Source organism: Miniopterus natalensis, chromosome 7, assembly GCF_054644295.1.
Source record: "Miniopterus natalensis isolate mMinNat1 chromosome 7, mMinNat1.hap1, whole genome shotgun sequence".
Taxonomy (NCBI): Eukaryota; Metazoa; Chordata; class Mammalia; order Chiroptera; family Miniopteridae; genus Miniopterus; species Miniopterus natalensis.
The window spans coordinates 12,559,953-12,574,155 of record NC_142087.1 but is presented as its reverse complement, the minus strand read 5'-3'; the positions used below and the strand labels follow the sequence as shown (position 1 = coordinate 12,574,155).

The window sequence follows — 14,203 nt, the reverse complement described above, 5'->3', positions numbered from 1 at the left end:
CTCGGTTCCTTCCTTTCTCAGATTATTTTGGATTAATGTATGTAGGTTCTTCGAAGGTGTGATAAATAAAAAATATATCTTTATTGATTACAGGGAGGGGAAAGGAGAGGGAGAGAGAGAGATAGAAACATCAATGATTGTGAGAATCATTGATTGGCTGCCTCCTGCACGCCCCCGACTGGGGATCAAGCCTGCAACCCCAGCATGTGCCCTGACACAACAGAGTCCTTTTTAAGGACTAATAATTGTGGTATGGCTGAAAATAATGATCCAAAAACAAAACAAACATACAAAAAACGCTTAAAAATATTTTTATGAAAGGAAAATAAATGGTTAACATGTTTATAGAGGCAAAGAACTGTGTTTAGGACAGAACTAAATTACTTTTTAACTTTTAGATTTAGAGAAGTGACATTTTCTGCTATTTTCAGTTATGTTGCCTGAAAATACCGACTGATAGGTACACGTATCAAAGAACATACCATGTGGCCATTTCTTCTATTAGCTTTGGGACTGAAGATCACATTCTTAACCCAAACGTGAATGAATGAACATTAATTTTCCACATTTGTGTTAAGCAAGAATGCCATGGAAACCCAAGAACCTCACACAAATCTAATTTTAAAAAATTTCTTATATAGACTATAATTACAACTATGTTTTCTTTCTTTTTTTAAAAAAAAGATGGATAAGAAAAAAGGACTGAAAATCAACAGTAATTGTGCTAGGTTGGTAGTTTGCTGGTAAATCTTATTTTCCAAATATGCTGTGAGTTCATTAGGGAAACACAAGCTAAACATGCTGTAATATGGTTGTATTCCTTGAATAAACGGGACATGTATTAACTTTTGTGTTCTGAAATAGTCACGAAACTCTAAGAGTGAAGGCTTTCCAAGAACCAATCCACACAATCTTTAGAGGGGAAAAGTCCTAGGTTATGAGTAAACATGGGGAAAATAATTTTTAAATTTGACCAGAGCACCTTATAGTCTGGTACTGTAACTGTTACTACGGAACAGTGTGATTTAGGTGGGTAAAAAATAACAGCATTCAGAAAATCCTTTAGAAATACCACTGCCCTTAGTCAACTGCCATCTGCATTTTACAGAGTTTAACGAACTTTAAAGGTAAATAAACAAAGCTTAAAAATATTTTTAGGGCTTAAAAGCTGCTGCTCAGCAGGAAAAAGAGTGATTGCTTAAATTTCATGAAAAACTGTAGCTATTTAGCAGCTGTTCCAAAGCTGGAACAACTGTAAGAAGAGAATTTAAAGTTTAAGAAACGTTTTCCAAAAAAAGTCTTTAATTGAAAAGAAGAAAACCAACTAAAACCCTGGACTTTGACAGTTTTCTAAAGAGGTCATTGGTCATACCATGAAGGCTGTATATCAAGATTTTGAAAACCCTCTACTGGCAGACACACAAGTCAGCTAATTTAAATTCAAGAATTACCAGTTTAACAGTACTATGGGCACTACACAAAAAACAAGAAACTGAAAGGCAGTCTATGAAAAAAATTGCTGGCCTTCCTTCCAAAAAAACTTCTTAAAGAAACTTCTTTTAGATAACGTCATTGAGAAAATTCCAGTTAAAATCTATTAATAAAGAATTCATATAAAAATGACTAATCTTTGAGTATGAAATGCAGTTCAGCAACTGACTCCTGGAGAGAGAGCAGATTATAGCTAACTATTTCAACAGACTCATTTGCTCACTTACGGTCACCTACCACAAGACAGTATGTGCTATTTCTCTGGGTTTGCTGAGATTAACCACCAGTTACCTTGCTCATCCACAAATAAATTTCTAGATTACCTATGGATTTCACTTCTTATTGGGGCTCTTTTGATTTTTTATTAAGAATCTAAAAAAAAATGTAATATTCAGGAGAGATTTAAAAAGTAAGCATATTATTTATTCTACATTTCCAAGGTAGAATAAAATAGATATACGAATGAAATTAATTCAGGCAAAGATCATTAAAAAGATAAAACATTATGTGAAATATTGACACACAAATGGATATTCACATGATATCAAAGTATCATCCCAGATTTGCTGCTTGGCAATGGGGAAACTAACGTCACAATGGAAGGACCCGACTGTCACCACCTGAACACAATGATCAACCTTAGCATCATTAACACAGAAACAACCAGAAATTATGTTCAGTATTAAATGCATAGCATTACCTATGAAATAGTCTTGCCAAACATGTTTAACCTGAATCTAGCAAGTTTTTAAAAGGAGACAAAGGAACAATTTAACATCATGAGAAAATAATTAGACAAATCTAGAGTGTAGAGTTTCTGCAGCATAACTGGCTTGACCTCTTCAACAAGTCAGTGGTCATGGGGAAAGTAAAAGGTGGGTAAAACTAATCTACATTAAAAGAGATTTAAGAGACTTAAAGATCAATGCACTGTATGGTCCTTTATTGGATCTTGGTTTGGAAAAAAAAGGTGTAAAGCACATTTTTAGGATAATTAGAAAATTTATTACTAATTTTGTTAGGTGTGATAATAATGGTGGTGTGGCCATATAGGACAATGTTCTTGTTGTTGCTTAAGAGATGCATACTGAAACATTTAGGGGTGAAATGTCATGATGTCTGTAATTTACTTTAAAATACATTAAGCAAATAAGGCAAAACAAGATGTTAATAATGGTTAACTACAGGTCCCGGGTATATACATATTATTTGTACTATAATTTTATACATGATTAAAATTGTTCATAATAAAAAGTTTACCAAAAAAAAAAAAGGAAAAAGCAAGCATACCAGTAACATGGTACTGCTCCAAGGGAAAACTCCATTAGACATCAGCAATGCTCAGAAGCTTACTTATGGACATCTTCCAAATCACAGCAGGATTAAAAATAAATGTTTAAATATATATATATCATACATATTATATACATTTAGCTATCTGCACCAGTCCTTTCTCTTCAGGATTTTTACCTAGTGCAGGTAGCTGAATAATGGGTAAAATATTGTCACAGGCTATTCAAATTATTTGACTTGGCTGCCATTTGAGCAAAAGACAAGACACTATTATCTGTATCAGATATCACAAACTCACATACCTTTTGGAGTCAGGCAGGTAAAATAACTAAGAGGAGAACACTGGATATTAAATGCATTTGCACATACTGTGGTTTGGAAACTCAAATACCCATCTATGATGAGCACCCACAACTTTGTTCCAGCTTATTATTTTCTTTTGGAGGGGTGGGAGGAGTTGTAAAGGTCCAGAAATAATAAATATTCTGAATTTTAAGAAAAGACTAAAATCCATATATTTAGTGAAATCTTCAGATTTTAAGAGATTGCATTTTTGGAAAATACTCTGTGGGCCAAATGAAACGCACTGCAACTGCATATGGCCCACAAGCCATCTATTTTCAATTTCAAATTAAGTCTGACATCCAGGTATGATTCATGTGATTGACTAGTACAGCACTATGCCTGAGTGAACTATGTGGGTTTGGTGCACTGCTGGAGGAGACCAGATATTTAAAATGCCTTTAAGTGTTATGATGTGCCTCTTGGGAGGTCTGTGGACTCCCAAAGAAAAAAAGAGATTAAGCAAGGTCTTAACCCCAGAAGAACAGAAGGTACTCAAATTTAGTGAATTTTGGCTTCATTAAATATGCTGTCTCCCATATCTGGCTGAAGGACTATCTTTCCCTTTGACGAAACACTAGATGATGAAGGAAACAGAGTATTTTACTCGCTATGTAATGTTGGTAGAGTCATTCCATTGCTTGGAATTAAGCTAAGGCATATCCACTCTCTCACATAAGGCTTCACTCACCAAAATGTCTTAATTTTTATCATTTATCCAGGTCATCTTCTACATCCAAACAAGCTGGCATTTTTAGGGCCTATATTTCAAGGTAGCAGCCAAATAAAAATTCTAAAAAAAAAAGAAAAAGAAAGTGACAATATTATATAGAAGTTACACAGGTAACCTATTTTTGCAACAGAAGTTAATAGAAATATCACAAGTTATCAAGTCAACTTGGACATCTCCAATGTTAAAATAGGGTTTTCTTTAAGTCTACAAAAAGTATCTTTTTTTCTGAGATCTTAAACCACTCATCAACAAGTGTTCAGAGTATAGAAGCGAACTCAGGGATATACACCAGTTTCACTTAAGAATCATGAAACTGGGGTCCTAAGCATTATAGCCCTCCCTCTACCTTCATTTTTAAATCTGTCAAATTAAAATAAATTGACATCATGCTGCACACTGTGTGAAGATACTTGGTGCCAAAACCAAAATATTCTGTATACACACTAAATAAAAGACGCACTTCTTCTAGCCCTGGTCGGTGTTGCTCAGTGGTTAGAGCATCAGCCCACTCACGGAAGGATCCCGGATTCGATTCCTAGTCAAGGGCACGTATGTACCCGGGTTGCAAGTTTGATCCCTGCTCCAACTGGTGCACATGCAGTAAGCAGCCAATCAATGTGTCTCTCTTACAACAATGTCTCTCTCTCTCTCTCTCTCTCTCCCCCTGCCTCCCTCCCTTTCCCTCTCTCTAAAAAATAAAAATAAATAAAAAAAATCAATGGAAAAAATATCCTCGGGTGAGGATTAACGACAACAAAATACAGCCCCTTTTCCTGGCACTCCAGGTTATTAAAGTGAATCAAATTTAAAAAAAAAAGACACACTTATAAAAGAATTTTAAAATTCATTTTTAAACTTCCTAAAGTATCCATTTAAGTTTTTCCCCACTTTATCTATAACATCTATACATTTTATTCGTCATTAAATTTTCAGTTTATGTTCAGAATACGTTCAGTATTCTTTACTATACACACAGAAATTATGCATAGGAAGTGCATAATATTGTCATGCTTCAGAAAAAATTTCCCACTTAAGAAGATAATATCTATATACACTGTCTTTAGCTTTGCTGTTAAAGTTTTACATTACTGCCAAATACTGAATTTATAATCTTAAAATTTAAGATGAATAATATATAATCAGTATTAATAAATATTAGAGAAAAACTATCCCTCAGTTATTTTTTAATTCAAGAAAAAGCCATTTTTAAAATTAATTAATTTTTTTAAATGTTGTTTTTATTGATTTCAGAGAGAAAAAGGAGAGAGAGAGAGAGAAACATCAATGATGAGAGTGTCATTGATCGGCTGCCTCCTGTACGCCCCCTACTGGGGATTGAGCCTGCAACCCAGGAATGTGACTTCCTGGTTCATATAGGTCAATGCTCAACCACTAAGTCACACCAGCTGGGTAAGACAAAGCCATTTTTAAGTCTCCATGGAACATGAATAAAAATTAACTTTCAAGAAAGGCCATAAAGAAAACTTAAATAAATCTAAAAAGTAACAATAGGATGGTCAAATACTCTGATAACCCTGCACTAAAATTATAAATGTAAAATAAATAAAAAAACAAAGTCCTTTCCACTTTAAAACAACAACAAAACCTTCGACTTGGGTTAAAAAAGAAATAAAAATTGGAAAATTTCTAGAAAACAATAAGGAAAATATCACATATTGGAACCTAAAGAATACAACCAAGTCAGTAAAGAAGAAAATTCACAGTCATAAATACCTTTATCAAAACAAAAAAAAATGAATTAAAAATCTGACTGAAAAAGATAGGGAAAAAACTAATAATGTAAACCGAAAGAAACTAAAATGAAGGAATTAATATAGATGAAAGCAGAAATTAATGAGAAAGTAGAAAAACATTAGCAGGGCTAATAAATTAATCCACGAATTGGTACATTTGGAGAAAAATCAGTAAAACAGTTAAACCACTACATCTAGTGAATAAAAAGGGAAGAAAGTCCAAATATATAAAATAAGAAATAAGAAAGCCTCAGACACAAAGGAAATTAAAAGGACCAAAGAGACTATTTTACTCAGGCTTTTGCTTACATCTGTCTATGTCAGCGATTTTCAATGGGTGTGCCACAAGAATTTTTAACACGTGCAATACCTGACTAGTCAGGGGCACTGCCCTCTTTTCCCTCAGATTGTCAAATAAAAAGAGTGACAACAGCCAACACAACAACAGCTGTCTGGTGTGAATGAATCAAAATTATACCTATTTTTGGGGCAAAAACCATATTTTTTGGTGTGTCGCAGAATTTTAGTAATTAGTTTATGTGTGCCATGAGATGAAAAAGGTTGAAAATTGCTGGTTTATGTAAATATGATAATGCCTCCAAAAGTACCACGTACAGAATTAATGGAAACACTGTTAACCCTGTAGAAAACAGATAAGTCTAATGATCTCAAACTATTCCAGAGTATACAAAAAGAAGAAAACTTCCCAGCTTTGTTTTTAATCCTCACCACAGGATATTTTTTCCATTGCTTTGCAGAGTGTGGAAAGCAGAGAGAGATAGAGAGATAAAAACACTGATGTGAGAGACACACATCAACTGGCTGCCTCCCGTATGAGCCCTGATTGGGGCCAGGGTTTGAGCCTGCAACCAAGGTATGTGCCCTTGGTCAGAATCGAACCCGGGACCCTTCAGCCCACAGGCTGACACTCTAACCACTGAGCCAAATGGGCCAGGGCCCCAACTTTCTTATGAAGCAAATATAACATGAGCATCAAAAGCTGATACAAACCGCAGCAGAAAGCTACAGATCACTCTCCTATATTGCTCAATCTCTCTTACATTGAGGCAAGATTTCTAAATCAAACTTTAAATAGAGTACAATGGTATATTAAAAAATAATAATGCATAATGATCAACTGAAGTTTCTTCTAGGAATGCAAGGAAGGATCAGTATTAGGAAGCATATGACTATTATCATAGATACTAAAGACATTTGACAAAATTCAACAACCCTTCTTGATTAAAAAAACAAAACCCTCAAATAAATAGGAATATTCAAACACTTCTTTAACATGACAAAATAAATCTTTTCAGCCCCAAAGTCAGCATCATTGGGGGAGACTAGTGCATCAACTTCTTACTTTGAAGACTGATAAGTAAAGAGAAATAATTAAGCAATTTAACTTGGTCTTTTTAAAAGGATTCATCCTCAGTAATAGAGAGGGAAAGCTCTCCTTTACAGAAAACTGCCAGTGAACAAATATAGAAGTAAAGAAAAAAATTTAAGCCCGGCCGGGCGTGGCTCAGTGGTTGAGCGTTGACCTAGGATCTAGGCGACGGGGTTCGATTCCCGGTCAGGGCACATGCCCGGGTTGTGGGCTCAATGAATGACTCTCTCATCATTGATGTTCCTATCGCTCTCTCTCTCCCTCTCCTTTCCTTTCTCTGAAATCAATAAAGATATATTAAAAAAAAAAAAAAAAGAAAAAAAAATTTAAAAACCACCATTCTGTAACCTCCAATGAAATAAATCACTCAGGCAAGGATGGTCAATAGATGCTAAAAATCATTTGGTGAAACTGTTGAGAAACAGAAGATTCCCACAGTGCTAAAGGATCATTCCACAGATTCCTTACTAATTGCAAAAGGAAAATGTGTACCTTTACAATGGAGTTATCTGACAGTTACCAGTTTAACCTAATGATCAAACTCAGCAACAATTAGAGTGAGACCTTTCATTTATGCCTCCTGATGTGATGTAATCTGAATTATAAGGCATCATCTAGGATGTATTATTACCAAAAATACCTAACCTAGGTCTAAATAAGTCTTAATACCCAATTTCTCCCTAATAGGAAATTCAGGAGTAACAAGAAAAATTATATACCGAAATTTTTACAAGAAAAAATTACATGAAGAAGTAATTGATTACATGAAGACATAATCAGATCTAGAATTTGAAACACTACAACAAAACTGATCTGGTCTCTTCAAAACCCAAAATCTTGGGGGAAAATATAAGGAGAGGATACAGTTCTAGATTCAAAGAGAAAGAAGAGACATTAAAACCAATACATAAACCTTGCTTAGACCTGCTTCAAAAAGAACAGTCATAAAATAATTTTTTGACATTTGGGAAAAAATGAATGTGAAGTGAGTAACAGAGATAATCGGGCATTTAAAATTTTTTTCTTAGGTGTGATGATGTTATTTGTGATTATGTAGAGAATGCCCTTATTCATAGCAGATGCATGCTGAAGCATTTAGGGATACAGTATCATAATGTCTGCAACTTATTTTCAAAGTATTCAGCAGAGACAGGTAGATACACAGATGATGCAAATATAGCAAAATATTATCACTGTATTATTCTTTCAACTTTTCTGTATGTTTGAAATTTTCATATTAAAAAGTTGGGGGTGGAACGGGTCATTGGAGAGAAAAAGGGACATCTGTAATATTTTAAACAAAAATAAAATTTAAAAAGTTGGGGAGGTGTAAATAAGGCCCATGGAAGCTAAGGTTGGGATCAGGACTTTTCACTGTGTATCTTTTTTATGTTTTGATTTTTGAACCATGTGAATGTATTATCTATTTAAAAACAAAAGCCAGCTATTTACCACCCACTTAAGACCTTAACAGCAATTATAATATTTCTATTCTTACCCCATCTCAGACATGCAACAACAAATATCCTGTTTTCTATCTCCCCGTTTGAGGGTGGCTCCTATGAGTCATTTGACAGTAAGGTAAGAACCTGGACCACATTCTAGGTCCTGAGCCACTGCCACCACCTCCTCCAACAATATTCCCCATAGGCCAGTCACCCACACTTGTTCCCCAACCCTATCTTACCCTACCCCCTTACCTCCTGGCTCTGTTGTTCACATACTGTGTTCCTCCCCACCCACTCCACTCCCATCCCACAGATCATCAACAGTGCTCTTATCAGTGGTCCTGGCCTCCCTTGCTCACCTATTGTTCAGGCACACAAAGTCCACCAGCTGCCTCTTCCTCACCCCAGCTGGCTCACAGACTTGAAGTTTAAGAGCAAGAAAGAAGTGTATAGAATAATTAGTCTAACTCCCCACTTTCAAAAAAAGAAAAAAGAAACCTAGACTAAGACTGTGGCAACATCAGCACCAGATCCTGAGTCTTTCAACCTCAAGTTCAGTGCTTCTTCCACCATATACCAAGCTTTCTTCTCACCAGAGTGACTCTACCCAATTCATATGCACAGTGCATAATTAGCAGAAATATCAGAACCAAGTGACTATCCAGTCTATTTCAGGCTAATACTCACCAATTAGAACTGCCCTAACTACTCCAAAATGGCTGAAGTCAGAATATTTGAGATTAAATGAGTATATGCTTTGAAAGAACTTCAGTAGCTCTCAATCTTGGTTGCACATTGTAATTATTTGGGGAAACTTGTAAAAATAATAATGCCTTGCTGCTGTAGCCAGTTTGGCTCAGTGGTTAGAGCACTGGCCCATGGACTGAAGGGTCTTGGGTTCGATTCCAGCCAAGGGCATGTACCTCGGTTGCAGGCTCTATTCCTGGTCAGGGCACCCAATGCGGAGGCAACCAATAGATGTGTCTCTCTCTCACATTGATGTTTTTTTCTCTCCCTCTCTCTCCATCCCTTCCACTCTCTCTGAAAAGCAACGGAAAAAAATATCCTCAGGTGAGGATTAAAAATAATAAATAATAATAATGCCTGACTCATGCTAGGTCTGCACTGTGGCCCGGGCTTTGGGTATTTAAGCATTACCCAGGTGATTCTAATATGTAGCCCAAGTTTAGAACCACACTTTTCATACATTATTTAATCTGCCTTTAGATGAGGTATCTGAATAAGGCGGGAAATGTAGCCTAAGAATTTGTCCCAAGAAAGAGGTGAAGAAACAAAAGCTTTTTCTTTTCTTTTGCTCATAATAAACTTTGGTTGTTTTGTTAATTTTTTTTTTTTTTTTAACATAAGACTATAAGACCATACTGCTTGTGAAAAGATCAAACAAAACATACCTATACAGAATCTAAAAGTGAGCTGTACTACCTTGAGTTCTATCTTGTTTCTTTCTATGTCTGTGATCTTGGAGTCTCTTATACCTTTCTTAGCCTCCATGTTGTCATTTAGAAAGTGAGGGGCTAACATAATTTCCTGGTCTAGGGACACTATGACTCTTTTAAACATTGGCCATGTGACTTTAGTGTTATCATATTTCCCTGAGAAACTGGAAGTCATTTGGTACAAGACCTTTAACTCTTCCTTCTTCCACCCGTGGCTCTTCACACTCTTCTCTCATCTTCCTCCTTTCAAAAGTAAACCCTGGCCGGAGCACATACAAGAAGCAACCAATGAATGCGTAAGTAAGTGGAACAACAAACCAGTGTTTCTCTCCTTTAAAATAATAAATAAAATTTTTTTAAAAAAGTTAATCCCAAGCTAGGAGTTAAAATGCCTGGTTCATCTCTATCATTGCCTCCACCCTAATTTTTCATTGGTATACTTAAGAAAACACTGGGAGTCAAAGTTATTAACAGCACTGGAAACCAGAACTGCTGCTCCAAGAACTGTTGGAGTCAAAGACGACTTTTCTGCCAAGGAGCAAGAATGGGGCTTGAAATACAATAGAACCATGCAGGAAAGTAAAAGATTTTTAACTAACATGTGGCTCTATCTCCTCCAACTATATGCTCCAAAAGAGCTTTCTCCAAGGAGGCAATGGTGGTGGTAAGGCTCACTCAGAATGGTCAGTGCTCTTACATACCCACAGCCTTCCTTATCTACTTCAGATTCTAAAACACACATCCTGGGATCTGAAGACACAGGAAGGGCCAAGAGAAAAGCCACGGGAGCACTGAATTCTGGGAAACATAGTTATTTGTAGCCCAGTCTTCAAAGAATCAAAGAACAAATTTTCTTTTCCAAAGTCAAATTGTCAGGCCAGAAGAACAGATTTCTCCTCCCCCCTCAAGCCAACAGAAGGCAGATAAATGACGACTAGACACCAGAAGGTATTAAGAAACTATGTGCATCATCAATTAGTTCTTTAAAAAAAAAAAAAGTATATTGATTTCAGAGAAAGGAAGGGAGAGGGAGAAAGAGATAGAAACATTAATGATGAGTCATTGATTGGCTGCCTCCTCCATGCCCGGCACTGGGGATTGAGCCCACAACCAGGGCATGTGCCCTGACCGGGAATCAAACCATGATCTCCTGGATCCTAGGTCAATGCTCAGCCACTCAGCCACTCAGTCACGCTGGCCAGGAGTCAATTAGTTCTTTAGCTTAACATCTGAAAGGAGAATTCATAACCAGGGAGTCAGCGAGGGAACCTACCTACCCTGTTTATTTGGGAAATGGTAGGTGTGTATACCCGTCTCCTTATTCAAGGAAGAATAACTGAGGGGAGGGATTGAAACACATTCTGCAACATAAAGATAAATTCTGCATTCGTAATTCAGAAAATAAATCAACTAACATTCCCCCAACCTGATAAAATACACTGAAATGACAGATCAAAGTCCATAGGGGAAAAATAAAAAGAATTTGTTGAGATGCAGGTGGAAATAAAAGAGGGGGAAAAGAAAAAATTATAAGAAAAGTTGCCCTGGCAGGTATGGTTCAGTGGTTAGAGCACTGGCTCACACACTGAAGGGTCACAGGTTCGATTCCTGGTCAAGGGCACATGCCTGGGTTGCAGGTTGGATCCTGGCCCAGTCAGGGCCAGTGCTGGAGACAACCAACCCATGTGTCTCTCTCACATCCATGTTTCTCTCTCTCTCTCTCTCTCTCTCCCTCCCTTCCACTCTCTCTACAAACAATGGAAAAAATATCCTCCGTGAAGATTAACAAAAAGAAAAAAGAAAGAAATGTGCCAAAGCAGAATTAAAATACAATAAAGAACAGAATACTTAACTAGAAATGTGAGGATGACAAACAAACAAAAAATAAAAATACTCTTCAGAATGAAGAGGGAAAGGACAAAGTAATGAAAACTAAGAGAGGATTGATAAGGAAAGGAGAAATAAACTTCAACTAATTATTATCCCTGAAACAAATGGACAATAATAAAAAAATTTTTAAGTGGGAAATAAAAACTTTCCTGAGTCAAAGAATTGTTCTACATCACTAGCTCAAAGAGCTCATAAAATACTAGGCAAAATTTATGAAAAGACAGTGATAATTAGATTTTTCTTGGTGAAGCTTTTCAATTTCAAGAATAAAGAAAATGCCCCACAATCACCCAGGAAGAAAAAATTAAGTCATACACAGAGGACCAAAAATCAGGCTGGCCTCAGATTTCTGCTTCAAAAGATGAGAAGACAACAGCAAAATAGTAAAGAATTAGGAATGGGAAATAATGTTACCTAATAATTCTGCCCCCTCCCCACCCAAGTTGTCATTCAGTGTGAAATCAACATAAAGACACTTTCAGATGAAAGTATACCAATCAAATACTTTATATAAAAATATTACCTGAACAATAATTAACCAAAACCAAAGACCTTGAAACTAGGAAGAGATGAAATCAGTTAAACATAGGGCTAAGATTAAAGAAATGTTATAAATATGATTAGCACCAAATGCTTTTTAAAAAAATAATTATTGAAAAGAAAGATCTATAAGGTACAAAAAAATAAAGATGAACTATTAATCATCATCTTCATCTGAGTACTATGAACAATTTTGCTAATATGCTCTCTCATTAATTTAATGGGTTAAACAGCCCTATTAAAGGAGAAAGTTTTAGACTAGGTCAAGGAATGTTATAGTCTATTCCAGATATATAATAGGAACCATACAATAAGTGGTCTTTTATGACTGGCTTATTTCACTTAGCATAATTTTTTTAAGGTATTGTACCAAGTAACAGTATTTCATTTTTTAAAATTACAAAATAATATCCCTTCGTATGGAAATACCACATTGATTTAGCCATTTACTCATCTGTTGATAGACATTAGGTTGTTTTCCACTTTTCACTATTATGAATAATTCTGTACAAGTTTTTTTAATATGTCTTTATCGATTTCAGAGAGAGGAAGGGAGAGGGGGAGAGATAGAAACATCAATGATGAGAGAGTCATTGATCAGCTGCCTCCTGCATGCTCCCTACTGGGGATCAAGCCCAAAACCCAGGCATGTGCCCTGATAGGGAATCGAACCTCGATCTCCTGGATCCTAGTTCGATGCTCAGCCACTGAGCCACGCCTGGCCGGGCAATAAAACATATTTTTAAAAAGAGATGTATGTACCCCTATGTACAGTGCAGCTTTACAACAGCCAAGATATAGAAGCAATCTAAGTGTCCATAGATAGGTGAATGGATAAAGATGTGACTGATATACATATAATGGAATATTACTTCACCATAAAAAGAATGAAATTGGGATATTGTGCTAAATGAACTGTCAGACAGAGAAACACAAATACTATGTGATTTCACTTATATGTGGAATGTAAAAAATAAAATAAATGGACAAACAAAACAGAAACAAATGCACAGATACAGAGAACAAACTTATGGTCACCAGATGGGAGGAAGTTGGGGGGATGAGTGAAAAAGGTGAAGGGATTAAAAAGTGCAAATCGCCAATTATTAAAATAGTCTCGGGGATCCTTTTGTAGTTCATAAGCATGATGACTGAGTGGTCACGTTCTTGTGTGAGATGTGCCTCCCACAAACCCTGTTACAACTTCGGCACATTAACTGACTGACATGAGAGAGAGAAAAAAGTGATGGGGATGTAAAGTAAAGCATAGGGGATGTAGTCAATAATACTATAATAACTATGTATGCTGTCAGGCAGGTACTAGACTTCTCAGGACTATCACTTTGCAATTTATATAAATGTCTAATCACTGTGTTGTACACCTGAAACTAATATAATATTGTATGTCAACTGTAAATGAAAAAAAAGAAACAAACAACAAACAACATAAGGTCACAAAGGAATAACACTCTATAATGGCTAAAATTTAAAAGAATGATAATATCAAATGTTGACAAGGATGCAAAATATTTTCATATTGGTGGGAATATAAAAAGGTACAAACAATTTGGTAGTTTCTTATAAAGTTAAGCATATAGCCCTAACAGGTTTGGCTCAGTGGTTAGAGCATCAGCCTGAGGACTGGATCTTGGATTCGATTCTAGTCAAGGGCATGTACCTCGATTGCAGGCCTGCTCCCTGGCCCGGTTGGGGTGCGTGTGGAGGCAACCAATCAATGTGTCTCTCTCTCCTCCTTCCACTCTTTCCAAAAAGCAATGGAAAAAATATCCTTGGGTGATGATTAAATAAATAAAATTAAGCATATATTTATCAAAGGACCCACCAATATCATCTCTAGATACGTA

At 36.0% G+C, this 14,203-nt stretch overlaps 1 protein-coding gene and 1 non-coding gene across 7 annotated transcripts in view; one reads left to right on the top strand and one right to left on the bottom strand.

The window, feature by feature from the left end:
* Positions 1-14,203, bottom strand: part of NCOA6 (nuclear receptor coactivator 6) — a 96,751-nt gene that overhangs the window by 56,904 nt on the left and 25,644 nt on the right. For 5 of the 6 annotated variants that reach the window (XM_087818776.1, XM_087818775.1, XM_087818778.1 and 2 more), the window contains one exon: positions 3,818-3,919. The exons of the other annotated variant lie outside the window; for it this stretch is intronic. The gene's annotated coding sequence lies outside the window, so the exon portion shown is untranslated. The remainder of the gene's footprint in view (positions 1-3,817; positions 3,920-14,203) is intronic. 6 annotated transcript variants of the gene reach the window in all.
* On the top strand, positions 13,462-13,565 carry LOC148092688 (small nucleolar RNA U13). The gene has a single exon (XR_015714858.1). It is a non-coding gene; the product is annotated as a small nucleolar RNA U13 (small nucleolar RNA).